Source organism: Phodopus roborovskii, unplaced genomic scaffold (genome assembly GCF_943737965.1).
Source record: "Phodopus roborovskii unplaced genomic scaffold, PHOROB, whole genome shotgun sequence".
Lineage (NCBI taxonomy): Eukaryota > Metazoa > Chordata > Mammalia > Rodentia > Cricetidae > Phodopus > Phodopus roborovskii.
The window spans coordinates 41707956-41735795 of NW_026126407.1; the positions used below are offsets into that span (position 1 = coordinate 41707956).

At 37.4% G+C, this 27840-nt stretch overlaps 1 protein-coding gene across 9 annotated transcripts in view; it reads left to right on the forward strand.

Annotated features, from left to right (window-relative positions):
* Tenm2 (teneurin transmembrane protein 2) overlaps positions 1–27840 on the forward strand; it is a 922050-nt gene that overhangs the window by 98752 nt on the left and 795458 nt on the right. The gene's annotated exons all lie outside the window — the stretch shown is intronic.

Sequence of the window (27840 nt, forward strand, 5' to 3'; positions counted from 1 at the left end):
ACTGAGGATACATATGCCTATGCTTCAAGATAAAACCACCAATCCTTTTCATTTTGAAGGCAGTTAATAGCCTTGTGAATTAGCAAATGGAGGGAAATACAGAGAACAATGACAGGATCTTTTCTCACCTTCTGAGAAAGACATGTCTCCTGTGATAAGGTATGAGATCGTGTTTTTGTCTCTGCTGAAATGGTAGGCTAAGGCATGGCAGCTGTCCTTAAAATATGCCAGAATGCCATATACCTTTGCTTCTCTGAAATTTTAATCAAGAAAATGTAGACTCCAAAGCATGACTCAGGATCATTTTCTCCAGATTCCATTAAGTGAGCTTCAGTGCTTTCAAAACATCAAAGATTTCATTATCACTGTTTCCCCTAGATAAACTGTGCTACCTGTGCCCATGACCGCCTTTCAGCTTCCAAATTGTTCCTATGAAGAAAATCTAATAAGCATAATCACTCCATGCACTATAACTATGTAACATCTAAGTGGGAGATGCTAGGGGTGGGAACTTAAGAATGGAGAACATGGACCTTCATAGAGTTCTCCCAGTACCTAGACAATTGCAAGGGCAATACATCTCTGGATTTCAGTACCATTTTCCATGATATGAAAATCAGAGAGGCAAGGCAGGATAGGGAATAACTGTAAGGGTTCAGTTTCTTTGTTATTGTTTGAGATACAGCTCCTGTAGCTAGGGCTGCCCTCTAACTTGCTATATAGCCAAGGGTGACTTTGAATTCCTAATCCTCCTGCTTCCACATTCCAAGCGCTCAAATTATTAGTGTATAGTACCACATATGATGTGTTGATTTTAGAGTAAATGGTGTCAGTATCTGAGTCTTAGTTCTGCCAACAGCTTCATGAACCTGAAAATTTGAGCAAGCTCTTAGTTTCTTCATCTATGTAACAATGAGGTTTTGACACTATTCTTCTCTCTTCTTTTCTGAATATTGAGAAGAAACTTCTCAAGCACAGTGTCATTCACACAGCAAGCACTCTCTGCATAGCATGATTTTTTTTATATTGCTGTTTAAAAATAATTTTTCTTTGTTGCTGTATTTAATCAATTTAGACTGCTTTAAAGTTTATAGATTTATCACATGTAAGTAATTCAATTTGATTTCTGATTCTCCTTCATAACCCTTGGCCATCAAGTCCTTTGGGCAGAAAATGTAAATCCCTGCTCTTGCATTGATCCAACACTCAAGGCGATGGAGATTAGATCATTTTCACTTAGGGTGGCTGTCCTCTTTCTGGGAACCTGACACAAGTGGAAGGTCTGTCTTGTATATCAAAAATGAATTCTAGAAGGTGACTTCATTTTTTGCTTTCATTTTTCTCTTCAAGGAAGGGAAGTTAAATATTAATTAAGAAGTCTAATCCAGTAAATAGAGAATCCAACCATCACAGAGTCACAGATTTGATGACAAAAGGAGTTGGGAAGGAATGAAAGCTCATACTGGATGAGCAGAGTGAGATGGGGGATCAAAATATGCAGGAAGCCCATCATGGACTGTGGCACAGAGTGCTGTTCAGTCTGGGAGAACACTGCAGCTTCTCTCATGCTGAACACAAGTCATCAAACATTTATTGAATATCTACTACATGCTGAGAACTGGAAATACAAAGATAAATTTCACTTAATCCCTGCCCTCCAGTAACTCATATCCTAGCAGGAAGAAAGATAGCTACATGGTGATGGGAAAGCGAATAGTTCAGTAATTAAGGCCATTTCTGTGGAATGAGACCATTAGGTATGGCTTTAGCTTTGTCTCTGCCCAGTCTGTGGGACACATAAAATTGCATCATCTTTGAGCCCGTGTTTTTCCTTTGATAAAAAGAGAAGTTCCTACACACAAATGTCAGTGAATGATTGAGATGTCTGAAATGGATTTGATATACTGCACATATTTATTGTATGATTAAGGGTGGTGTAACAAAGTCATTGTTAGTGCAGGGGCTCAAACTAGAGGAAGATTGAGAAAGGTAGTAGAAAAGAAAAGTGGCTTATTAAGATGGAAGATAGAGTAATGCAGTGGATTCGGAGATGTCAATTTAGTGAGATGGCTGGAGAATGCAGAATTATCCTCTACAGAAGAGGATAGGAAGTATAGCCAGCTGGAAATTTAATATTAATTGCATGTAAATGTATTTTCATGCCCCAAGAAAAGCACATGGTCACTAAAGCACATTAACAAAGGAAGAGGCTGACTGCATTTACATTTGGGGGGGGGAACATTCTAACTGGAATCTATGTTGGGTGATAGAGAAGGGAAAGGAAGAATTGGAAGATTAACAGATAATAGTGTCTCCATTGAAGCAAAGTGAACAATGAAAAAAAAAATATGGTAAGAAGAGTCACCAGTCACTTGACAGGGGATAGCAACATCTACCGGTGGATAGAGGGGCATATGCAGAGATAAAGGATGCCAAGTGATATTAAGGACTGAATATTAAGCTTAGAGGAAAGTCAGTATGGGAGAAATGAGAAGAAAATGCTACAGCATAGAACTGCATTTTTGGAAAGTATTAAGTGCAGTTTTTTTTTTTTTAACTTCAGTGTAAAGATACATGGTGAGCATTTAAAGATGCTTGGGGTGAAACAAGGTGTGGTGTGAGCCTCAGAAAACAGATGTGGAATCATTATCCATAACTGGTAATGGGGACTGTGTCAGCAGGTGAGATGTCCTGCAGAGGGATACAGGCTAATCAAGTCAAGGACAGGTTCCTAGAAAAGCCATCTGTTAGTAAGCAATCTAAGGAAAGTGAAGTTTCAAACAAGCTGGGGAGATCATAGGGTAGGAGCACACTCCAAGGCATGGGGAGGTATATATCTTTCACTGGGAAGAAGGGAAGATCTAGAATTTGGCCAACTACCCCACAAGTGGCAAAATTAGTAACTATGATGAAGAATGAAGAGGACCCTTTGGGTGTGACATTGATAATGGTTGATGCAGCATTCCAGAGTGAGGCAATTGCTGATGCTTAATCACAATGAAGAGGAGAGTAACTACACAGAAGTCCAAAGCAGGCCTATGAAACCCTGCTTCTCTTGAAGTAATGCCTCCTGCATAGTAGCTCTTTCTGAGTAATTGGAAATTAAAATATTTAAGTTAAGATATTCAGTGACAATACTCATCATATTCACTGTAAAGTGTTGTGGGGATAGAGTCATTCATTCTCTATCTTTTGTTTGTTTATTTTAAGACAGGGTCTTACTATGTAACCCTGATGGGCCTGGAGCTTGCTACGTATACAAAGCTAGCCTTTAAGTCAAAGACAGTCACTTGCTCTGCCTCCTGAGGGCTGGGATGAAAGGTGGGTGCCACCATACCCAACTGCACTCTCTACTTTAAAGCTTGAGGCACTTGAGGGGATCTCAGTCCAGAGCAATATTACCTAATGGGGAGGAGCTGCCCCTTGAAATTATTAACTTGGGTTCCATGGATTAGGTTTGCTGGTAGTCATGGGTGTTCAGTAAAATATCATGGCTTTGTAGCATTTGAAAATGGTTGTAAGGTTGTAAAAGGGAGTTTTAATCTCTTAAATGGACAGATTGTAAAATATTATGAATAAGACTAACTTGAAGATGCAGCCCCGGGTAAGCTTTAATGCTGAATTTTTAATCAACCCACAACCTACCTCCTAACAAAGTAGTTATGCAGAAGTTCAAAGATACTTATTATTTTTAGTTGTATATGTGTGAGTGTCCACATGTGTGGGAGTATAATGTGGGGACACAGAGGTACTAGATTCCCTCAGTGCTGGAGTTACAGGTAGTTGTAAACCACCTAACATAGATAGAAGCTGACAACCAAATTTGGGTCCTCTGGAAGCACAGTGCATACTCTGAACCTCCAAACCATCTGTACTTTCCCATGTACAACCAGAATTTTTAGAACAAATAGACTTCAATGATCCAATTGAAAGTAAATAACCAATCAGCAAAGTAAGAGTGAATTTCCACACTAGAACACTGATGTTCTGAATTTAGGGAATGGCCTCTGAATCCTAGACCAGATTAGTCTTGGGGGGACTTATTTGGTTTGGGTTGTTGTAGCTTTGTCTCCTCATTGTCATTTCCACCCTGGGAGAAGAGGATCCAAAGAGGAAACCAGAAGAGTAGAGGATGTAATTCCCTTCCCACTTCATTTCACATCCCCACCCAGCAAATGTGTGGCGAATGTCCCATCTTTCTTTATTTTGATTACTTAATACAACATGTCATATAGCCCAACAATTTTTAATAATCCCTAAGAAATAATACAATTGTAAGCACCTTTTTTTGCTTTATAAAAGAAGCCACCTAAGCTTAGGTTTCAAATTCAGACAGACCTGGAGTTGAACTCCATCTTTTTTATTTAAAAGCTGGGTAGCCAGCCAGTTTCTTAAAGTTTCCAAGCTTCTTTTTGTCACCAGTAAAAGGACAAAAGAGAATAAAAATACTCACTCTGACAGGTTGCTGTGGGATTATGTGAGCTAGTGCATAATATTAGCTTTGCATCCTCCTTGGGTTCTATGCTAAACAAGATGTGAAAATATAATCATAGATGAGAAGAACTGCCTCTGAAAAGTGCCTCGAGCTTTAGAGAGTGCAGTTGGGTATGGTGGCACCCACCTTTCATCCTAGCCCTCAGGAGGCAGAGCAAGTGACTGTCTTTGACTTAAAGGCTAGCTTGGTATACGTAGCAAGCTCCAGGCCCATCAGGGTTACATAGTAATACCCTGTCTTAAAATAAATGAACAAAAGATAGAGAATGAATGATTCTATCCCCACAACACTACACAGTGAATATAGAAAGACTGAGTGCTTACTGAATGCACAGAACTGAACATAAGCATGTGTGAATTGTGGATGGAGTTAATATTTTAGACGTGCATACTGAGAAATTGATAAGACGGATGCCTCCCTCAGCAGACTGTTTCTCATCTCTCGCTCCCACTAAGATGTGGATGAACTCCCTCTCTCTCCCACATATGATAATATAAAGGAATTATACACCATTATATTTAGAATGGGATGCTGTGGTATGCCAAATGCACATCCTAGTTCTTAAGCTATAACAAGTATTTAACAAATAGCTGCTGGACTTTTAATGCCCTTTGTTCTCCCACTAGTAGAGATTTTAAAACATAATTGTTCTATAGATTAACTAGTATCTAAAGAGCCTTCTTTGGAGCCAGCAGTAACAGAACTTCGAAACTTGCAACCATGTTGCCTAATCCACCCCTGGGTGACCTCGCTTAGATGAAGCAAGGATAGAGTGTGAGCACGAGTTCATTTTCGCTTCTCTCTGTACTCCTCTGAGAACTTTATAAAAAGAACATATGCTTAAAGCTAATGCATAGGAAGGCCTAACGTCTCCAAATTGTACAGCTTTTTTGTGGATTTGAGGTAAAGCCTTTACAAGGAACAAGGGAGAATAGATTTGGTTGGGGTTCTAGTTTGTTTCCTCAAAGAGGCTTTATATGCTTAAGGTGTGTGTGTGTGTGTGTGTGTGTGTGTGTGTGTGTGTGTGAGCATAAGAGCAAGCATTTTTTTCAAACTATTGGTTGACGAAACTTACTTGAATGTATGTCCATATTGATATCTGTAGTTGGTGTGAGTGCTTTGGTGCTGCACTGTATATAGTGATTTTTAGGGGGCCAAACTAGGCTGAAACATGCTACCCTTCTGTTTTGATGGCAAAACAAAAACCTTATAAAGTAACTGATCTGAGCAGAAGCACAGATCATTGTTAATCGCTTATAGGGCTATATTGATCTGTTTGTCATAGACAAAAACAATTACTTCTAAATAGCAAAGTAACTTTAAACCACCATGAAAAATATCTGGGTGCTCTTCCCAGCAAATCTGCTATCTTAGGTCTTGTCTCTAATTCTCACACATCTTTTCATTTGAACCCCAAAGTATGTGTCATGGTAGACAGGCACAACAACAAGAAAAAAGTGAACCATATGAAATTTTAAAATGTGGGATTAGAAGATCCTAAAACCTTCCTAGAATGTTCTGCTGTTGATTTCTCCTAGGAATAAAAAAAAATATGTGGCAACTCTTCAGAAAGAACTTATTAAAGTTGAAGTATAAGGATTTTTAGATCAAAAGGATAATGATTTTTTAAAATCTTTACTATGTGATAAATTATTCTGAAGGCATTATAAAGATGTACAAACTTGCACCAGGGAATAACACAGAAAGTTGGTGGTGACTTTGAAATTAGTATAGACATAATATGAACCCCTTTGGTTCAAGACTTATTTAAGACCAGCTACTATTATTTTTTAGGTAATTTTCTTATCAACAAAAATATTTTCCATTTCACTTGAGAGTGATACGCAGAAGAATAACTGGGTGTCTTAAAACACATGATACACTCACTCACCAACAGTTTCCTTCCATAAGAAAAGAATGATTTCCTGGAGCGCTATAAACTATTCCCATTACTTACTTCTCTTTGATGAAGAAAATGACTCCTAAATTTTCAGCCAATTTAACTCTCAACATGTATTATCTGTGCTTCTCCTCCTGCATGTAGGCCAAGGGAAGTTATTACCCTTGAGGATGAGTAGAAGAGAGGAGTAGCAGCAAAAAGGCAGTGGTGAGAGGCACTATGATAACTGACAGGCTTTGGGCACTGGAGAATTTCCTAGTGCATTCCACTAAGAATTAATGATGTCAGTTTGAGTTATAAAGGTGACTGCCCATCTGCTTAGATGAAGATCAGCAACCCTATCATTATATACAAGATCCCCAAAGCAAACATTACCATTGACTATCAGTTGAGGCCACACAATGTGACTTCATGCCCTTGAAACTGATGAGGCAAGAAAGGATACTTGAAGAAAAACCTTTCCAGCAGAGCCTTAAGCAAGAAAGTCCCTTAGAGGTTGCAGCAACTGTTCCCACATGGAACTTAGTATTTCCCTATGTCCCTCAGTGGAAGTGGCAGTGCTGCTAACCTTTGATTTTCCAGTGAGTGTTACATGTGTCCATCAATGTCTCAATACCTCCTGAAATTTACTCTTAAGATTTTACTATACATGGTTCCATAGTTGAGATACAACTTACACATTATATAGCTTACTTGTTTAAAGTGATCTTTAAACATGATGCATATCTCCAAGTATGTTTGTGGGATTGCACAGCCATCAGTGCAATTACTGTTAGCACATTTTACCATTCCCATATTAAACTCAGAACCCTATAGATATCATCTCCCACACCTCCACAAAAGTCTTTGCTCCCTGCACAACAACCATTAACCAGCTTTGTCTCTGGATTTGCCTGTTCTGGAACTTCATTTAAATAAAGCCATGCAGAGTATGAACTTTTCACATTATCTTCTATCACTTATCACAATTTTTGAAATATTCACTATTCTGTAAACCATATTAGTACTTCATTCCTCCATATGGACAAATAAACATCCTGTTGTCCAGATCTATTGAGTATGCTTATGCTATTTGCCCCTCCATGTCCTAGATGATTTCTCAATGAACTAGTAAAAGGAAAATGGGTTTTGAAGTCATCTGTGTCTGAGTGCAATCCTCAGGTTCAGGACTGATTAGCTATGGGCCTACAGTCTAGTCATATTAACTGTTGCAATCCCTTGATTTTCCCCTTTCTATAAATGGGCATCCTGTGTTGCCCCTTTGGCTTGATGTAAGGATTAAATGAGATAACAGCTGAACAATTTTCTAGTTCTTGAATAGGCAGTCACATCATATGAGCCTTCCCATGGAGCTCTTCTGTATTGTACATAAAAGTAATCTTGGTAATGCCAGGCTATTACACTCTATTTTAAATCAAGCAAGTGAAGACTTCAGAGACATCTACTTGTATTGACAGTGTGCTCTGCAAGAGATTCTGCAAAGCTCCGTGAGAATTGTTTCTGTTCATTGTTACCTAACACAGCCTCACCCTGTAATCCCAGGAAGTAAACCCCACAAACCCATGCTTTAGATATAGCACAATTCAAAAAAACCCAATCAATGCCTGCAACCATCCCTAAAGAAGACTGGCATGAGGCTTCCCATTTTATAGTATTATGTGTTGAGGCCAAGATAATGCAATTGACTCACTAGGTAATCCATCAGGTCACAGATCTCACAACGAAGTATTTTTTATATCTTTCCATTTAAAGTGCCACTTATCCAGTGCTGTCATCCAGAGAAAGATGCATAGCATATAAACAAGTCATTTGGAGTAGGTAGATAACACACTCTAAGTCTGATAGTAACTGAGTCAAAGAAAGAAACTATCCAGACATTTCAGTAGAAACACTACACATGATACGATGTCAAACGAGTTTTCAAAAGACCAATAGACTTGTGTTTAATTAAACTCACTTGTAAAGTTTGCTCAGAGTTTGTACTAATTCACCTTGTCACTTCTCATCCAGGATGTTTAATGATGGGTTAGCTTCACTTTCCAGATCAAAATCAGCCTCTCCCTCTTTATAACCTGACATTCAGCACCCTGTGGGAATTGCATTATTCTTCACATGCATATTCATGGAATTAAGTGTTATCGATGGACTTAAAGAGCTCAATTATTTTTGCAATTGGTTGCTTAGTTGCATGTACTGTAGTAGAGGAGATTGAATATTTCAGGGCCTGGTCCAATTCTTGAACTATAAAATGTGAATAAGCTTCATCAAGAATGTACCACCCTTGTTTTATCAGTTAGATTTTTAAGACAATTACCATCAATAATATCCCATGATTTATAGTTCATAAAATGACTTCCATTATAATTAGTACATTTTTTTCTCCCAAACTCTGAGAAGAACAAAAAGCATGTTACAGATGAGGAAACTGACTGCCATGAAAGAGGGATGTGTTCCTTAAAACGATGCAGTACATACCACTGAAGCCAGATTGGAATCTAGAGATGTCTAACTTTGAGTGTTTTATTACTGTATCCAGTGCCTTTCCAGGGGAATCATTCGTTTCTGTATCTTTAGGTCTGTTTTAGGCTTAAAGATACCCCATCATACTGTCAGTTCAATTGTCTGATCACTGATCCTATATATATATATATATATATATATATATATATATATATATATATATATATATATATCACAGCTTTCCAGATGCTGGGATAAATGCAATTCCTGATTAATAATTTAATAAACAATAAGGTGTTTGTTTACAGTATTAATTAAACACTCAAGGAAAACACACACCAGAAATTCATCTGAGCAAACACTGAATGCAAACAGCAAAAGGAAAGAAATGAGAGTAGGTTAAGCTATGTGCATTTGAAGTTTATCATCTGCTTTGTCCTTGCTTCTAGGACATTCAGGTTATTTCTTTACTTGACATTGTGTGGATTATTATTGTGGTTTGTGAAGACAAAGACCATAACGGCCATGACCTCAAACTCAAATGCTTACAGGAATGAGATAGAAAGTATAAATAATTGTGTGTATATACAAATGTATATGCATGTAATCTGCAGACAGTAGGGAATAAAAGATTGGGACATATATCTGATTAAAGGGGAAATAATAAAGTTAGGCCAGTTGCTACCGCTTTGTTCTTATCTTCTGATTTTCCACACCAGGGCAGAAACCAGTACAGTTGCACAAGGGTTAATATCTAAGTAACTTTCCAAAATTAAAAGCATCATACGTAAAAGATGTTCTATGGTTAACCTAAGTTATTAGCAACTTGCCCACATAGGGCAGTTTAAAATGCCCTGCTATTTGGCATTGTGTCATGCCATTATCATCTACAAATATATTGTGCCATATTCAAAGCAATTTTAGGATAGTTTTGGGATAGTTGCGGCACAGGTTCAACTTGCATATTAGTTACTTTCTTGTTGATGTTATGAAATGCCATGACCAACAGCCACCAAGATAGAAAAGAGTTTATTAATCCCAGTTTCAGTGGAAGAATCTATAATGAAGATGGAAGTGTGGCTGTAGATAGCTGTACCTGGGAGCTAAAAGACCGTATCTTCTTATACAGGAACAGAAAGCACAAACCGGAAATGGTACTCCAGTCCCCAATGGCCTTCTTCCTCCAACAGTCCTCCACATTAGAAGTCCCAGAAGCTCCCCCAAAAGAGCATCACTGACGGGGGGCCAAGTGCCCAAATGCATAAGCCTATGAAAAGCATTTCTCATTCAAACCACTACATTAAACCTAAAATGACTGTAGAGCATTAGAGTATTCCTCTTGTGATCACTTGATTGATTGTGACCAGCAGCTTGCAGTCCCAGGCTAACACCACGAATGCTGGGCCACAAGTTGCTGATGCAAGAAAGGAAGAAAATCCAAACACAGAGTATAGTTTCTAATGAATGCATATGGTTTTCACATTAATGTAAAGCTAAACAGCCCTAAATTAATCTATCACAATTACACAGCCAGTCTGTAAGGTTGTCTCTTAATATCGGACTTAATTAAATTGAATTAAATAGAATCTTTTAGAGGGTAAGCAAAAGTCACAGACTTGCCCACAGGCGATTTCTTTTTGCTTTTCTTCTTACATAGGAAAAATATCTCTAATGTTGAGGCACAGAAAGTGTAAAAGAGTTTTGGATGTTTACATTCTGGCCTCATTAATACTCAGATACTGTGTGTGAGGAATCTCACTTCCCCAAGCTGATTCTTTTTCTGGAGAAATGCCTATTCTCCACTGCCTCTCCAGCTAACTTGTGATCTATTGTGGATATAATATACTTGAAGACATCAGAGCTAGCAAACATACTATTAAAACCAAACATATTAGAAATGAACCAGAAAAACATGGAAAAAAATTCAAGTGGAATCTCTCAAGTCATATAGACTCCACAAGGTATGGGGTAGCTTGGAACTGGAGAAATGAAGTGATTTACTTTGAAAAGCAATATCATAAACAGGAGTCTTTCCTAGGAATACAGTACCATGTACATGTGTGGCTTAAACAGTGTTTGGTGGTAGGCACTGAACATACCAAGATTCTGGTGGTATGAGACTTGAGGAAATGACTAATCCTTACTCTCATTTTGATGTTCAAGGAATGCCCACCCCTGCTTCTTGATACCATTTCTGAGGTGCCAGAGATTCAGATTACAAATGACATTTTTATTCCTGACATGCTACTTTTTATTATATCATTGAGAAATAAAGTTCAATAAGTGACTTCTGATAATACTTTACTGCAGTCTTTATGAAAGATCGATTCCATTAAGTAGGTACATTTCAGTTGCTATTACTTCGAGTGATGCCATAATGTACTTGAAATGCAGACTTTAGTTAATAATAGCAAGCTTATTGAGTGTGTTAGAGATGTGATAAAGTACTTACTTTGGGTTCAGGTGCCATCCAAGAAATAGCATTTTTAGACCAGTGTGTTTTCTATGTGTTTTCCTTCCAAATTCATTTCACACTTATATACAACTTAGAGAATACAAACGTATACACAATCATTTTATAGCATGCACTGTCACATAAAACATTGGAGTAACTTCACTGAAGAAGACTCAAAAAGACACCTTGGTTGGTTATTTGGAAATGTCTGCCAGGTCAAGCTATATGCAAAACAAATTCAGGTTTACTTGTATAGGGATTCAGAGATCAGGCAATTAGAATGAGAAGCATAGCCAAGCTGTTCCAAACAATGACCTATCCTGTGACAACAACTAAAAACCCATGTATGGCAAGAGAGGGCTTATGGGAACACAATATGGGAGCTTTTGTTCTCTTATAATTGTCCAGAAAGTATGATGTAAATGTCTAGTTCAAATAGAATAAACAAACTTACCCCAAAACTCATGAAACACTTCAAAAAACTTGGGTATCCAAAAGGGACAATTGTTAAAAGAGCTGAGACGCTTTAATAATATGGGGAAGTACATATTCATCTATTGTTCAGTTAATAAGCAGCCTAAGCTTGGTCTATATATTATAGAACCAATTATGCTTTTGAGAAAAAGATAAACTCACATGGAAAGTGTGTGCTCAGAAACATTGATAGTGGCATACATACACAATGAGAGTACAGGAGATACTGCATAGTACTCCAGTTTTCTGATTTATTAAATAGTTAAAAGATAATTTTTAGTTACATCAGATGTACTGAAGCAATTTTCAGTCTGTTTTCATGAGATTTTAAAAAATTGTTCAGCACTTTGGTAATGGGAAGATACCAACCAAAATACTAATACTTAAAGGAATTCTTTAAAATTATTATGGGTATTACATGGTAAAATTCTTTTACAGATTTGAAAACTCTTAGTTGGAGTAATTATGAGTAAAATATGAATAAAAGTGTGGGGAGGCAGAATATTATGATTAATATTAATTTCCTTATAGAGAAACAAAGGATATCTGTTAACTCATTGTATTACCTTTACATTATTTTTATATGATTTCCTCTGTAGCTTTAGAAAACAGAAGTCATGTGTGTTCACCCGTGATTGTTCAGGGATATTTGTAGACAGCATGTAATTCTGACCGTGATGATACCAGCAAACCTCTCCAAGATAGAATGTCAGATTGAGTTAATCAGCATGTTAAAATACATTAGTATTTATCTTGATTAGGAAAATAGCAATCAAAAGCATTCAAATCTTTTTACTTGTTGAGACAGATGGCCTATCTTTATGAAGGCAAATATCCAAAAACAACAACCCACTACCTTATCTTTCAAAATATGGTGCTCAGAATCATCTTGGAGAAGAGCTATTCCAGCCTAATAAAGCCATATGCTCAACAAATTAATTTATTCTGTGCTGTGGTATAGACACAAACTGTTTCTCTGTAATGTCTTTACCATATCTGCATTCTCGGCAACTCATTTATGAAAATTAACAAAGATTCCAAATAAGGCATAAATTGAGACAGAGAATTCAGTGTTCAGATTAGAAAAGAAACATTAAATATATTTAAGCAAACAGCCTCTGATTTACCAGCAATCATCCCAAAAGAGTTCATAGTGTGTTTGAAGATCAGATGAACTGACAGCCTCCTTGATGTACATAAAGCAGACCTAAAATTATTCCAGAAACTATTCCTCAGAGCAAGGCAACTTCCCCACCATTCTTATTTATTTAAGTTGGAGACTGACCATGAGACTGCAGAAATATACAGTATTTCTGGGTGCTATTTTTTATTTATATATTTTAGAGTCTACTTTAAGCTTTTATATATTTAAGGCATGCTTCAGTACATCGAATCTAGTATTGCAAAGGATGTTCAATATAAAACTCATCTAGAAGCTTCCTTATGCATAATGTAGTGGAGACCCAACCTATAAACTCAATCCAGAAAATGATCCAGAAGATACATCTGAAAGTTAGGTGGGCATTTTGTTTGTTTGGTTTGCTTTGGTTTGGTTTTAAATGGTTTTATTCCTTTGAGAAATTAACATGGGTTTTTGTTTAAATGTAGGCACACTCCAAACTGAGTTTGGGCATTTTCTTTTTTGGGAGGCACAGGACAGATCATTTAAACATTAAAAGAATGTAGGAGAACATAATGAACTAAGTAATCAAAACTACAGTAAATATTTTTTTAAAAAATCACAACAGTTGACTTACATAATTAAATTGCATCTACTTTGGCAATTGAGACCTTAACTGAAAGAGGTGGAGCATTATTCTCAGAGTGAGTTCAAAAGCATGGTCTAAATTATCAGATTTCAAAATGCAGTGTTTGCTACCCATTGTGTCTGAATGTATGGGCATGTTAAAAATGAGAAGTAACTGACCAACAGTTTAAAATATTACCACTGGATCCCAGGAGCCTTGAAAAAATCTTGTAGTGAGACGTTCACTCTGTCCATACCTGTTGCACTGACCATGCCCACTGAGGGAACTAGGTCTGGAGGCCAGGATCCCAAGTGCTCTCTTTATTGCTGGATGGAGACAGAGAACATCCAGAGGCATCCTTGGGGCAGGAACCTATTCCTCTTCATCTATCTCTGTGGTAAGTTATTTCTCCCTGAATAAACATCTATTCAGCCTATCTGTTTTTCCCAAACCTTATTATTCCATGATAAAATCTGAGTTATATAGTGTTCTAAAAAACAAATTAGTGGAAATCTAAAGAAGTGTCAAATTCATTATTACAACACTAGCGCTTCCACCCAGAAGAATCCCCCATGCACAGAGTGCACCTAAAAGAAGCATGAGTTCACAATTCCATCTTTCAGATACTAGAAGCTCTGTTTATAGTATTTATATTCTCCCAGTATCATGTTCATCTGGCACACATCTGTTTTGACTGAACTGCTGACCAAAGTGTGTGTGTGTGTGTGTGTGTGTGTGTGTGTGTAGAAAGGAATACAAGACAAAAGTGTAAATGCCAGGAAAACCCTTACTACTTCCTTGCATAGGAGGCACTGTTACAACTACCCACAGAAGTGCTTTCTACATGCCCAATTGGTACTTATGTCTCCAGTTGCCACATTGAGTGTTGATAATTGGAGGCTTCACCTGGAAGTTATATTGAGATTTCACTTAGCTCTTAAGTAACTTTCTCTGAGTCCACCGGGTGTTTAGAATCCTCAAAGTCCCTACACCTGGACCAAACCGTTTCCTACAAAACAGACTCAGCAGCAAAACAACAGGGATGTCTGAGAAGTTACTTTAACAGTGTTTCTTGGAGTCGGATCTTCACAGGCCTGGGACCATTGTCAAGGAGGATGAATGGAAGGTAGGATGGGGAAGGCACAGTTGGATTACATTCCCATGCAACACACAAAAGGCTTAGAAATCAAACACACAAAAGGCTTAGAAATCAGTAAGCAGGGTGTGTTCCCATATCAGCCAGCTTTGCAGATGAGTGACCTTGGAGTATATTCTACTAATATGTGGACCACTGCTTAGGGTATTACCAATCTTTCACATCAAATACAAACTTTGAAAACATTATTCAGAAATATTTTAGAAGACATACCTATGAAACTCATAACAGAATTTCTTTCTGTGAGAAAAGATGAGTTGTACAGATTTATTACTGCCTAAGTTTATGTATGAGATAATGTTATTTATTTAAATTTTGTCATGAAATTTCCTGTTTGTGAATCTTAAAAGCAGTGAAAGGAAATGTGAACTGGTTTTTAAGCTATACCTCCGTGAATCAATAATGATAGTAAATAATATACCAGAGAATATAGAAAGGTTAGGCAGTTTGTGCTTCTTAATAATTGGGAAAATGAAACAAAGAAAAAAATAAAGTAGTAACTGTTGACTTACTGCTAAATGCTACTCAATCAAAACTTATCAAAAATTTGGCCCAGCTTCGCATAATTCCCTTTGAAATGTTGTCTTGTCTGTTATTTCGTCATACTTTGAGATGTTGTATGTTTAACTATTGAGAGAAGACTGAAAATTCTGAAAATATGTCATACAATGTGACTTCAACTATAATTTTAAAATATATTTTTAGTACAGGGACAAATTTGATATCTTCTGGGCTCCAAGACTGATTGAGATCTTTCCAAACTTTGTCTTCTAGTAGAACTTGGGGTTAGAGATTCGCCCTGGTCTCCTACCTGAAAGTTAGCCAAGAAATGTGGAGATATATTTCATTTCATCTCATTTCAGCCATTATTTTCAACAAGCCTTCACTTTGCCAGTTTTGGTTGGTTGGTTGTCTGGTTCATTGGTTTTGGTTTTCTTTTGTCTGTGATACTCATTATTGGTCAATTCTTGTCTCCTTCATATATATATTGTCCTAGGTGAGCCTTGGTATATCCAAGTGTCACATCCCAGTTTATCAATTTGAGGAATTGTATCAGTGTGTGTCCCTGTTTCCTTTTAGTCCCTGAAAATAGTATACATCTCAGATTGAATGCTGGTATCAGCACACACACACACATACACACACACACAGCATATTTTCACCCAGGTAGAGGCAAGTTTGTCAGACTTTCTGGCCAGAGTGTACATTGATAAACTCTGGTGAGGTCAAGGTCAAGATCCATAGCCCTGAGTTTACTAATGTAAGAAAGATTGTCAGTTTGACACCTTGCTCTTGCATTTTCACCAGAGACTACAAAGCTGCCTTCCATGTCTTGTCCAGTTTGAATTTCCTGAGGCATGCCATCACAGCTCACATACCTGAAGTATTTATCCAAACACACTGTAGGTTTACCTTCCTCACACATCCATCCATCCGTTTCTTTCTGATCTGAGCAATACAAATCAAGCCAGACCCTATGTCTCATGTATGGAACCAGTATGATTTACAGCCAGGCTGAGTTTAAAATCATAAAACTTTCAGTACGTGGTTAATATATAACCATCAAAATAACAGAGTGCAATTCTAAATTTATGAGGCTTAACTTAACACTGAATATCAAATAAGAATCACATTGATCTCTGTAGCGGATGACTTAAAAACACATTAGGTGGTATAACTGCAAGACACTACATTGATTTAGGCATAAAATGCATAGCACTCAATACTTTACCACCCAACGTTTCTCAGTGATGAACAAAGCTGTTGTATATTGATGGAAGGAAAATTATTTGTTTTGTTATATTACACTGCTCATGGAGATGCCTTGCATTTAGGCTAAGTAAACATGATTTGAATCACATTTAGCAAAGGGTGACATTGCACGGACATTTTACTGAATTTACACTTGAGTCTCAAAATAGCTAACAGAAACATTATCATGATGAGAGTTTTCTCACTTTTTTAACAGAAGATAAATTCATACCAGGTAGGGACTGACTTCTGTGAAAATACACATTACTGTGAAATCCTAATAAAAACAATGCCACACATACTTTTTTTTTTTTTTTACTTTTAAAGTCACATTAATCAGACTATCTAAAAGCACATTTAAGAAAAACTAAATCTCATGATAAACCAATTATATATAAATGTCCTGGATTTCAAGAAATTTTTCTTAAACAAATTTCACTGACTTAAGGAGAATTTAGGGGCTCTAATAGCCACAGGTGTCTTGGAACTTCAGGCTTAAAAGGGATAAAGTTAGTTCTTTCTGAGATGAAAAATGCTAGACAACTCAGTGGGGCCCTTGCTAGATGGGCAGGGTGCTTCCCATGTCTATGCATTAATTGCATTAATTGCTATGTCTGGGTGGATAAAGATACCAACTAAGGTGAATTGCACTGTATGATGAAAATACAGATTTTTCTCTGAAGTCTCTTTGTAAAATGTTCTAGTGTGATGAAACACCAACCAATGGGTGCAGTAAATTTAACCCATGCTAATGTAGCTTTTGGCACCCACTGCTAGTTATAGGTTTCTCATGTCAGGCTGAGAACATTGCTCTTCTGGGAGAATAAGAATCAGGATGCCTGGAGTGGGAAACTCAGGGAAAGGAGTGACTATTCATATGTTAGAAGCAAGCATGGGAAACACCAGCTGAGTAAAATATCAGTTAACGTTTTACTAAATGGACCCATTCTAGTTTAAGTTACTATCAGGTGGGCAGTAACTGCAGGATTCTGGGTGCTTGCAATTGTACGCAGGTGAAACAGGTTGCCAAGACCCCAGGAGAAGCAAAAACTAATCCACCTGTTAGTTTAACAAACAGTAAATGTTGGAAGTCAGCTGTTAGGTTCATTGCACATGGCTTCTCTTCCTGCCTCTGTTGAAACTCCAGGAGAGATAGGTAAATCTCTATAGAAACACCAAAAGAAAAAAAAAAAAAAGAAAAGAAAAAAAGAAAAAATAGATATTTTAATAAGTAAATGAGACATGAATAATAATAAATTTTTAACACTACAGTTAAGCAAGGGACCCAAAGCTATTTATAGCATTTATTTTACCTGATCAGGTATCTTTTGGATATTTTGTTTGGGGGCTATCTTCTCCATAATAAATTAACTCATTCCTCCTCATGGCATGCAAGATGGACTATGATGTTAAAGAATGATGTTTTCTAGTTGTTGTTGATATTTTCAGAAGAGATTAAAATTTAATGCAATTAAATATTTATTTTGAATGGCCCACTTTGCACCTCACCGTAGAACTTACGGTTTTTCTGCTATTAGAAAAATTTCTGAGTTTCGTCTCTTACTAATATACAGAAGGAACCCTGCATGTAGACAGAATTGGGTTGTTCCCCTATTTATATGATAAATATATTTTAAGCAAATAAAAAGGTATTGATTTCGAAAGAAAATTCCATGGCTATAACATTTCTATTATAATGTGCAGTGGTAATGACCACTATTTTACTTGCAAAAGTAACTTGTGTAGATAAGGTGGACTAGTAAAGAATGTATTCTCTACAGCAAGTACATCTCTAGTAATGTAATTTGAAGTGCTAGGGCCCCTTGCATCCATTTCTGAATCTATTATTAGTTGATTAAATTAACTGGCTGGATCAGTACAGTGAGAAGAGACGCAGTAATGATATTATAGAATTAGTATGCTATGATGAATTGTCAGGAGAAGTAATTGTGACAGCCCTGGGGCCATATGCACTTAGCCATGCAATTTATAGTCATTTGGAGAGCCAAGGACTTTTCAGTTTGGGTTAGGAAATTTGTTCCTGCTTTTGACATAGTTTGAGGGATGTGTGTGTATGTAAGAATGTGCATGTGTGTGCGGTGGAAGGGTGATGTGGCATGCAGTGGCAATTCAGAAAGAAATCAAAAGTTCCTTTTCTTAGCCACTGGCATTGGGATAATTTTCAAGAAATAAGCCAAATAGCATGGATGTCATTATTGTAGCATTGCCAATTATTTTATATAGGTTTATGTGATTGCCGGTGTTGTTATTGGTTGCAGGCAATAATTGTGCTTTGGGTAAGATGAAAGTTAAGGAACACTGTAAATTTTCATCTATGGATTGCATTGCAGCAGTCCTGAAAGCATTGAGGGGGTTGTTGTGATTTAGGTACACCACGTGGTCCTCCTAATTACCAGTGGTTCTTAAGCAACACAAATGTAACAATCTTCCCCCCTCCTCATTTTCATTGCAACTATTTGCAAGATAAACATACTGTCAGATGCCTCTAAAAGGCTCCTGATGACGGTGGCTGGCAATACAAATCCTGGCATAACACCGCATTAAACCAAATTTATTACAAAATTACCAAAAACGTGTATAGCTGTGAAGATACCTCAGTTGTAACTACAATAGGAGAAGCACTCCCTTTCTGTTCCTCATTTGTTTTTTTTTGTTTTTGGGTTTTTTTTTTTTTTATGATTGCTGGGCTGCAGTCAGTCATAATCACAAGGAACTTGGGTTCTTTTAGCCACTTATTAAAACTTGCTGTGCTTCAATCGGGATCCGTCACCTGATTCCAAAGCAGTTATCTTGGTTTGAGTTTGTCTTGTGATAGTCACTGTTTTCATTATTTCATAAGGCAACATCAAAGTTTTAGCCTTGAACCAGTGAGAAACTATTATGTTTAGACCTTACTTTCTGACTTATCCACTGCTTCCCTTTGCTTCCGACACAGACTGCTCAGAATCATAATGTTGATAGCCCATCATCGGTCCCCCACGGGTGGGCTCTCCTCATTGCACATCCATCCTTTTCACCTTCCTGTCACGGTCTCTGCTGTTCTCCACCTCCTCAAAGCTCCCATCCCGGAGTTATTTTTTGACTTTCCTCCTTCACCCTCCACATCCAATTTATCACCAACACCTGCTGCCTCTTTCCCAGCAATCCTTAGATCAGAACTCCTTCCATCGCCACAGCCTCCTTCCCCATCTCCTTTCATAGTCCTGCTCCTGGAGTGATAGGCTCTCCTCCAGTCCATCGACTAGCCGACGAGACACCTCTAGCTCCATGCCAATGAGCCTATATATACCAAGCTACCAGGCAGATACTTTAAATTTTGATTATATCTGTTCCTGTTGCCTCCCCATGGCATGAGGCCTTTTGCTTATTCATATTTCAGCCTACAAAGCGTATGTGCTGTTTCTCTCTCCTTTGTTGTTCTTCCCTGGCACATGGCATTAGCTGGTTATAATTGTCATGTATTAAATGATGTGCCAAGCACTGTGCTAAGTGGTTTTCATGCATTATCAATCCTAATCTATGTGGCATACACAGCATGATTCCCTTTTCATAGCTGATGAATCATAAGTATGGAAAACCTTGTCCACCAATATGAAGGAGAGCCAGCATCCAAAGAATCACCCATATCACTCCACAAGGAAGCCATCAGGCACCATGCAACACTGGCACACACTCACTGATGTGGTTGTGTTTGGACTAAGTTAGAATTTATTTTTCTGGTAATTCACATCCCTTGTCTTCCTTTGTATACATTCAGAGATTGACCCTACCTTTGCTTGGCTTTTATATATTCATTTATACTGCATTAATTTGCATTGAATAATGTATCACTTAATACACTTGCACTCATGCTTCTTCACCAAGACCCCAATCAAATTAACTACTTTACAGAAATAAATAGAATCAAAATATTATGCATTCTGCAATGCATTATGTTGCCCCACAGTAACTGACAACATCCCAACATCCAATATACCAACTGCGGTGCTTGGTATGGGTGCTTTGATGCTGTATTAGTTTTGCATGTTTCTGGAAAATTATATGAACTTGGCTTGTACGGCCTAAGAAAAGTAAAGTGTTACAAACAAACCCCTGGCCATCTGGCTGTCTTCAGAACAATGATCAAGGCATGCATGATGCAGGAGCATGACCAATTAGAAGACATGGAGATCTGTCTGCTTTCAAAGCACCGAGTAAATAATACTGGGTAGACAGTTTGTTGCATAAAGTATTCCAGGAATATTTTAATATTTCTTTTCAATTTTTAATAGCACTTTAGGATACATGTATTTTTATTTTTATTTTTTTTTTGAGAATTTCATACATGGGCATAGTATGAAATGTAATCATGCCCCACCCCCTCCAACTTTTCCTGGATCTTTCCCCATATGTAACTTTCCAAACTTCATGTCCTTTTAAGAAAAGAAAAGAAAAAAAAAAAGCTTAACTTGTTAAGTTTAATTTGTGCTGTCCATATGTGCAGGAGTGTAGGGCCAGCCACAGGACTATGGGCAACCTACTAATGACCACACCTGCAAAGAATGACCCCTCCTCCATGAGCAGCTCTTCATCAGGGGAAAGGCTTCCCATGTTTTCTAGAAAGGAAAAGTTAGTACTCAATGCTTTGTTTTGCTTTACTTTGAAAGACTGAGAGTGAAGAAATCAAAATTGGCAAAGGTGACTGTGGGATGGGGTGAAGATCGGAGTGATGGGAGCAGGAATAAGGCTGGGGGATAGGAATGAGGATGAGGGTGGAATAGAGGAGTCACAGACCTCCCTTTGAAGTAGATCATGAATGAAATTGCTAGGTGCAATTTGCTTTGGTCACTTTTTAAACTACCTTGAAGCACTTCTTTTTATTTTGTGCTTATTTTTTATTATTAGCATTAAAAATATTTTTTTGAAACTAAGACATCTGATGTAGTAGAAACCCTGTTAATATTTCCACGATTAAAATCATATGCATTTGTACTTTAATATTATAAATATAATATATATTTACATGAAATATCCAGAAACAAAAGGTATAAATGACTTGCTGACAGAAGGTCTTCAGAGATAATGTTCTATGAGCATTATTCTGCATTTCATTAAGGTTTCTGAAGAGCCAAGCTCAGAATGACTGAAACAGGGAGAGGGCCATCAGTAACATTTTGTACTTTCTTCAATACAACTTGAGCAGCAACTCAAAAAAGTGCACACATTTCAGAGACAGAAAGCTCTAACTTGATGTCTTTAATTTACACATCCATTTGTGATTTTTCAGTAAGAGGAGAATGAAGTTATTAACATTGTAAGACTGAAAAAATCCAAGGACAGGAATTATAAGTCACAAGAGGGAATGTCTAAGATTCAAATTCACCATCCCAAGTTCAATAAAAAGTAAACACTCTGAAGACTGATGAGAAGGGTTAGGCACACATCTGTGAGATCCTCCTGTCAGATTGCTAGCACTCATATGAAAACCTGGCCAACATACAGGCATTTGTAGAGCCACGGATACAGACAGCAGGGCTTGTGGAACTTGAAAGTAGTCAATCTAGCAAAATCCATGAGTTTCAGGTTCAAGAAGGGACTCTGCTGAAAATTAGTTAAGTGGAGTGTGGTCAAGGAATATTCATTACAATAACTTTTGTCCTGCACATGTATAACACACACACACACACAGCTTCTCTACCATGCACCTAAAATTTTCATCGTGACAAGATTTCAGACCCTATGAAGAAAAAAGTATGCATGTACTTAGATGTGTTTGTGTGTGTGTTTTATTTCTGAGTTTGTATTTTAATGCAAACTCCCCTCAGGGAAGAGCAAACAGACTGGTTGTTCATTGCATTGAAAATATGCATACATGTAACATTATATGGAATCATCTGGTTGTAACTGGGAATATAAGTGTATACAAATATCTACATAGACACTTTTTCAGTGAGAGAGGTAAATACAGAATGTTAGCGTTTATTATTCTCTTTGATTCTTTTAGTTTCCTTTTCCATTGAGGAGTTCTTACTGATTGTTGCCATTCCCCTTTCTCCCACTTTAGTTAATGACACCTTTTTTTGGGTTTCGCCCCCCTCCATACTTAATTTACTTTTTATCACAGCCTTTGATGGTCAGCTTTTCCTCCTTAGGATATAAATGACAGGGTGGGGCCTTTCCTTTGTTATTCACTAAAAACTGCACTTGATCGGCTCCACACACTCAAGGGTACATTACATAGAGAAACAAACAAACAAACAACAACAGAAAGTAAAGGAGCTGAAGGATTCATCTTTGGTTTCAAGACCATGATAGAAGCTAGAGTGTTTCCTTGCGCCTGTAAAACTGAGAGGCTAAGGCAGCACAAGACTCAGAGTTCAGTGTCAGCCTAGTTTACAGAGGAGGCCCTGCCTGGAAAATTAAAAATAGAAAAACATAAAAAAGAGGAAAATATTTTTGAAGTACAAGATGCATCTGAAATAGATGAGCCAGAGGAGAAAAGATTTTTGAAATTCATGAAGATCCAGTAAAGAATAACAGAGAAAGGCCATCAAATTGTAAAAATACTGTCAAAGTTCTATTTAAGAACACTACAAATGACAGAACTTATATAAAATAAAAACGTTTACAGTATATATAAGTTGGAGTGCTTTTTAGTATTTGGGGGGTTTGTTCTGGGAGAAGTTCTAATATAGCCCCAACTTGCTGCTGAGCTAGATCTTGAATTTCCAATTCTCCTGCTGGGTGCTGACTTTACAGGTTCTGGTGTAGTGATTGGAAAGGCTCCTGAGTGATTTCACATTTCCCTTCTCTATATTAAGACAAGACAGGAGGGAAGAAACAGGGTTACTGGAATGCTGGCCATGTCTAGGGTGCTGCAAAGTGAAAGAGCTAAAGTCTAAATGTAAATGCCTGGACAAGCCCCCCAAGTATCCCTATGAATCTGGATACTCTTTCAGCAAGGATCACACCCTGGAGGTAGGGAAAATAAAGACTTCTCTGCTTTCAAATGTAAACACACCTCTCAGCAGGGTGTCCAGAAAGATTTATTCAACTGAAATGAGCTTATAATCAGGCTTTCATCCAAAGATGGGGGAGAGACAACATCCAGTAGTTTTATACTGCATCTTGCCAAGGGATCACAAATGAATTTCTCTGTGTTGTTCAGCTTTGTCTTCTCTACGACATATTTCAAACTGCAATCACGAAAATATTCCATTTCAAACCACTAAGGAAAAAGGGCCATGCATGAAACTAGTTGCTTGTGTTTTCTTTTCTCCCTCCTTCCCACCTCCACAACAAGGACTTACAGATTGTTAGAACCTGACTTTTTCTTTACTCTTTCTGCTTCTGTTTATGAATCAGCACTCTTCCTGATCTTTGCAGTTATTGAATCGAAATTATTCTAGCATTTTTAAAATATGGGTCGTGGCTGCATTTACTCATAAAAGTTAGTCAGTGAAGAGACACAAATTAACTGCTAATCAGGGCTTAATAAGCACTTTTCCAGTGCCATGTTTCAGTGCTTGTGTGTGAATGTATCGATTAGCAAATCCGCTTTTGGACTGACTGTTGGTAAAGTGGGTTGATTTCTAAGGTGTCTAAGGTGGATAAAATGCATGGCTAGATCTTCAGTCCAGTGTGCTGTTGGCAGGCTGTTGTTTATCACAAGGTTTTCTTGTTCTTAATGAACTGTTAACAAGCTGTCAATTACAGTGTTTATGCAAATTATGGATGGAGACACTGAAGGATTGATGTGCCTAGAGTTAAAAAAAAAAAAAGTGTCCTTGAAATATTACAAATTTACTTTGTAATATTTCTTTTAATAACTGTCTTTGAGTATGTGCTTCTCTTGGCCACAGACTCACTCCCAGGAAATGACTGCTGGGGTTTTTTTTCACTGTGATGCAGGCCAATCAAAACACAACTGTCTCTAGGATAGGCTGTGTTTTACTCTAGCAATCCTGGGATCATTTTCATTCACCCTCTGTGTACATGAAGTTCAACTGTAAGTGTTCTATAACTCTTAGGTTAGTGTTTTATGAATTTAATGTAGCGCATTCATACTACCAACATTGCCCAGCCAGCACTCAAGGGTCTTGTAGTGATCTTTATTATAAATTATTCTTGTATAAATAAAACTGTTATATATAACTTCATAGCCTGGGTATGTAGGTCAAAATGAAGTGGTTGCCAAGAATGTGCAAGGCTGTAGATACTATCCCTGGTATCATTACACACAACTTTGTATGATTAGGATGTATGTAATGGCACCTGTTCCTTTAAATATCTCCCTATAGAAATATGCTTTTTGCAACCAGCATATCTGCTAATTTCCCATGTTTCCTAATTTTTCCATTCATAAACTCTTGAATGTATTGACCCAATATACTCCTAGCTTCCTTCAAAGTTCATACAACTGCACCATTCTCTAGATGCCCAGATAAAATGAATGAGTTCCTTTCTGCATCATCTCCAGAACATTTTCAACAGGTGAACATCTTCCTTCTGTTGCCCTCCCACCCAAATTATACACATAGGCATGAGGACTCAGGTAGAGCTTGGCTCCCCAGCTCTCCCTGCTGTGCAGGCATTGCTCAGGGCCAGGAGTGCAGACCCCTAGGCTCTCTCTTGAAGGTGCTCTGATCTTACCTTATGTCAAAACTTACAAACTAGTTCCCGGTGTTTAGAGAAACTGCAGTTTTTCTGTAGTCACTTTTATTTTTAATTACCATGATTGGAGCTTTATCCAGATAGTAACTATATGAGAGCAATCTCCAAACAAGGTTTCACTTTTCAGCATAATTAAAGTAGACATCCTGCAAAAGCTCTAATATTCCCCCAAGAAATGTGAAATTACCCCTTGTTTTGTTTTGTGAAAGTCATGTTTTCATTATATGAGATGGATATTTTTATGTAAAAAACTTTGTTCAGCTTCGATGTGGAGATTATTGCATTTGTTAACAAATTATTCCATACATATTGAAAACATTCTTGCCACTTTAGGAGTTTTTTAGCCTCATACTATCAGCTCTGAGAGTTATAATGGTTCATAAAAGACATATCATAATCCACAAAAATTCCTGTGGGCATATCTATTTGAAATGATGGATTAAGTTTTTTTTATTATAAGTATATAAGAAATGCCATAAATATTTCCTAGTTAAATATAGTTATCACATGGTTTTTCACAGTGCAATTTAATGTTAATGTCCAAGAGGAATATAGATGGCTTCATATGTTTGGCTACAGCACAAGCATTACAGTTTTAGAAATTTATTTGTAAGTGCTGAAACTGTAAATAAGAGTTTCAAGTATCCATGAGGTCTTTACAAACACCACTTAGCTCCTCCCAAGACAAATGAGGGCAGAGTAAAACTGTAATTCTGTTGACTGAAAGAAAACAAGCCAGGCAATAACCCAATAAGCTAAAAGGAACGTGTGATCTGGGCTTTGCAGAAGCAGAAAGGGATGCAGCTAGGAGCGTGGATTCTGAGATTAACAAGTGTCTTGACTCTTGACCTGCATCTCTAAATGGTAGAGATAATAGGCCCTAGGACGGCCTTGCTCATTAAATTTAGGTTAGTGGTGTTGAACAAATACAGCTCCCTGAGTGCTGCCTGTGCTGGCAGCATTCTAACAATCCTTCTGTTTCAGTATGATGCTCTCTTTGTCACATCCAGCTTTTGATGCTTAAGGTATATTCTTGCCCCCACCCTTGAATGTTGTTACCTTATCTGAAAATTTGTGCCTTTTGTGTAGAAATAAAGTAAGTACAAGTATGTAATATATCTTATTTGATCTGGTTTTGATGCTTAGTAACTATATGAACTTGGAAGCTCAACTCACTTTCTTTAACTACTAAACAATTCTGGTAGGAATGGCTGTATCATGATGGTGGTAACTGCTAATTGCTATGGAGATAATGATGATTCTGTTTATGATGATTAACAGTAGTGGTGATAATGTTGGTGGCATTGTGTTTTTCTTGGGCTTCTGTGAAGATTTAGTTAAGTTGGTCACTTTAAAGATTGAACATAGAGCCTGGCACCTAGAGAACTATTTGCTTTCATCATCACATCATCACAAGGAGTAATGTTTCCATCACTACGTTTACACTCAGGACTTCTCTAAACCCTGCCATATACTAAAGGCCCATCCAAACACAGTTACTTTCATTAAAATGTGGATAGTAAGTAGGAAGACCCTTCAGTAACAATGAGGTGAGCCAGCCACTTTCCTCAGTACCTTAACCCTTTAAAGGTATTATGCCTAGGTGATGTGCCAGATTTACCATTTGCTCTCTCCTAATTGTGGAGATACTTGGAGCTTTCTGTTTGTCATACCTACATTTTTTTTTTCCTGTTCAGAGATTTTTATAAAATGTCAAAAAAAAAAAAAAATAGAGAGTTGGCAGCAAGGAGGATTCTGAAAAATATATGCTGTGCATTTATTTAGACACATAATTGATTATCTCAAAGATGATTTTCACTATGAATATGTCACATAAAGAACTTGTCCTTTCAAGATCCTATGCTATAATTCACAAGGACAGATGCATTTGGGATGTGGTTTCCCAGACAGAACACTGGGAGAAACTTAAGGGAGCTGGGGATATCATTCAGTCAAAATGTCTTCATCTGTTCAACTTTTACTTTTTTTAAATTAAATGAATACTACTTGAAGAATGATAGAGAGGAGAGAAAGGGAAAATAAACACATAGAAAGAAAGGATAAATTGAGAAGACAGGAAATGATGAGAGAAAAAGACTACAGAAAAACAGAGAAAGAAGAAAGAAAAGAGAAGAGGGAAGATCCAACAGTCTTGTTATGTTTTTTGGTGTCTGCTGTGGTACTGTGATGTCCTGTTCTTTTCCATCACATTATACTTTTCTCTTTGTTATTCTTTTATTGCCATTAATTTTTGCAAGACTTTTAAATGGTGTAGACTATTATTTTAAGGTATATGCTGCACTTTTTTTTTTAACTTGGTGAAGCTGTGATTTATTTGCATGCCTAAAACATATGATGATCTAATAAAGACCTCAATGGCCAGTAGTGAGGCAGGAGCAAGGTTTGGTGGGGCTGGGAGGCAGAGAATATAAATAGGAAAGAGAATAGAGGAGAAGAGGGCAACCAGAGAAGAAGGAGAGAAGGACATCAAGGGCCAGCCACCCTGCCACACAGTCAGCCACGGAGTAAGAAGTACAGTAAGGTCTGTAAGAAAGATAAAAGCCCAGAGGCAAAAGATGGATGGGTTAATTTAAGTTAAGAATAGCTTGATAGAAACAAGCCAAGCTAAGGCCGGCCACTCATAACTATGAATAAGCCTCTGTGTGTGATTCATTTGGGAGCTATGTGGTACCCCGCCCCCCGCAAAAGCCAAAAGAATAAAACTGC